The sequence below is a fragment of the Helianthus annuus genome, chromosome 1 (assembly GCF_002127325.2).
Source record: "Helianthus annuus cultivar XRQ/B chromosome 1, HanXRQr2.0-SUNRISE, whole genome shotgun sequence".
Lineage (NCBI taxonomy): Eukaryota > Viridiplantae > Streptophyta > Magnoliopsida > Asterales > Asteraceae > Helianthus > Helianthus annuus.
This window is the reverse complement of record NC_035433.2, coordinates 124,025,392-124,028,384: the sequence shown is the minus strand read 5'-3', so window position 1 is coordinate 124,028,384 and position 2,993 is coordinate 124,025,392.

Below are 2,993 nucleotides of genomic sequence, written 5' to 3'. Positions count from 1 at the left end.
CATTATTGCCAAAAGGATATTTCATTGAACGCTCAAGATCTATGCTTCTTTTGAATGCCCCTAACTGAAGAGGTAGATTGTTGAATTTCCGGTTTTTCAAAGCCTTATGAGTTTGTACAAAAGGTTTTCCCAAGACTAGAGGGGCGTCATCAAGGATGACAAAGTCGGTTGGGATTACCATTTGATTTGTTTGAACCAAAACATCTTCAACTACACCGATTGATCTTATCACTTTTCGATCGGATAGAAAAATGGGTATTCGAAGTGGAGTAAAATCACTAATACTTAATTTTTCAAAAATGTAGTTAGGCATTATGTTAACACAAAGATCTTTATCAATGGTGATATTACTAATAAATGAATTTTGAAAGAAACACGGAACCGGTGTAATGTTAATTTCAAAAGGATCTTCTTTTATTAGCGAAGTTTGATCATTAGTTAACTTAACACTCACTATTTCTTTGATTTTAGCACTAGTGTTTAACTCTTTTAAAAACTTAGCATGAGGGGTTACTAAACAATGATTTTCGAAAGTAGGTGACAAGAGGTTAATTTCTTCAAAATTAGACTCTTCTTGTAATTTAACGTTATCGGATTCACCTTTTTCATTGTTTAACTCATGTGTCGGTTTTTCACTTTCTTGTTTTTCCATTTTTACATTTTCAACTATCTCTACGTTATTATTACAATTTAATTCTTCTCTTGCGTGGGACTCCTCTTCCCTTGCGCGAGATTCTTTCATGTAACGTTCGATAGTTTTAATGTGTTCCAATATCCTATTGGTCACTTCGGTGAGAGAAAAAGAATTTGGATCCTCTAAGCTTGAATCCGGTTGTTCGATCCTTGGCTCCTCATAGTACTCATATGAAGTAGATGGTTCACACCATTGTTCTTCATTGTAAGTATATGATGGATAAGGGCCGAAATTTTGTTCTTCATAGTACTCACATGAGGTGGGTTGTTCACGCCATGGTTCCTCATAATAAGAGTATGAAGGTGGTGGTTCATATCTTGAATCTTCAAAGTATGAGTATGAGGGCTCATACCTTGGTTTATCAAAATATGAGTATGAGGGAGGAGGTTCATACCTTTGGTCTTCATAGGATGTGTATGAAGTTGATGGCTCGTACCTGGGCTCCTCATAGTGGTTGTATGAATTGGATGGTTGATATGAGTTATTATATTGAACCGAGCGTGCGTTACGACAATTAGTGCAATAATTACCCCTATAATCATCCTTATCATAGGTGTAGTTGTAACCTCCTGAGTATTGATCCATAAGAATCACTCAACAGACCACAACTGAGTCTCGGGACCAGAAAACAAAAATAAAGACGGAAACAGAGACTGGACACGGCCCCGTGTTGGGTGAACACGACCCCGTGTTCAGGGTCTGTATCTGGGCGTTTTAATTAAAGTTACTGGTCACGTTGGACACGGGGGCGTGTTCAGCGAGCACGGCCCCGTGTTCAGGCTACTGTAAATGCAAACTAAACTAAAATGCAGAAAAATGTGCGCGCGTTTTAAAAAGGTTTTGAAAAACTGATTAGGCAGTCGATTTTAAGCTTTCTTAAAATCCTTGTGTCCCCGGCAACGGCGCCAAAAACTTGATGCGTGTGTAGTGTAATATATTTTTATAATATAATTAAGCCCTTTTTTACACCTTTAGCCAAGTTTTAAATTTATAAAACACGATATTTACTAACACTAAACACACATATGGGCAAGTGCACCCATCGTGGACGTAGTATAGTGTTGGTAAGATACCGAGGTCGTCCAAGGACACAAGAGCTTTTAATACCGGTTTATCCTCAACGTCTAATCAAATAAAAAAGTTAGAAAAATGATTTTAAACTAAGAAAATAAAAACTAACTAAATGCTGAAAAATAAAAATAAATAAAAACAGATAGACAAGATGAATCACTTGGATCCGACTCGTGTATTAGTATAACCTTTGATTATTTTCGCACTTTTGCACTTGTTTAAGAGATTATCTTAGTTATTGTAGTAGGCCCCTCTTTTGAAGGCGACGTTACCCTCAACCCAGTAGTTTGAGTCAGCAAGGATACAATCCTAAAAGGTTGGATTATTGGAAGATAATGAATTAAGTTATTAATGCAAATTATGGTAGGCCCCGCTTTTGGCGGTGACGTTACCCTCGACTAAGTAGTCTGAGTCAGCAGGGATACAGTCCTAAATAGCCGGGTTATAGTATTAATAATAGTTAACTTATGAGGGGGTCAAAGAGTTTGGATCCCCGCCATCCAATACCTATGGGCATTGAAGGAGATCCTACTAAATTTGACCCAGGTCCCTTGCAGGACCTCTAAACGCTGAACAAGGGCAAGACCCTTACCAAACCATTCCCTTAACCCCCGACCAGGTAGCCAACATACCTCCATATAGACCGTGGAGATATGAATGGTGAAAATCTTTTATTTTATATAGACAGTAAAATAATGCCAAGACACCACGGACAAACGATAAGGAAAGATTACCTTCAACATAAGTAACTAGTTATTAAAGTCATTAATACAAAACCAAATAAAAAGTGCAAAAGATTAAAAATAAAAAGTATTATACTAAACACTTGTCTTCACCAAGTGATGTAAGAGACTTAGGCAAACATGGCCTTGATTGTCAAGAACTCTTACGATGAATCTTGGATCCCGAGACGACTCACACACTCTATGATGGACAATGGATGATGGTGGTGGATGATGGTGTTATGATGGTGGTGGGTGGTGGATGAAGTGTGAGAGAGGTGGTGTGCCAAGGGATGGATTGGAATGAAGCCAAGCACTCCTATTTATAGGCTGAACAGAAGGCTGGGCACGGCCCCGTGTCCGCTGGACACGCCCCCGTGCCCGTCTGACACTATCTCTCTTCATTAATTGTAATTTGCAATTACAATTAATGCGCCTGCTGTACTTTCGCCACGCCCCCGTGCTCACTGGACACGGCCCCGTGGTGGGCAATAGAAGCTTCTACA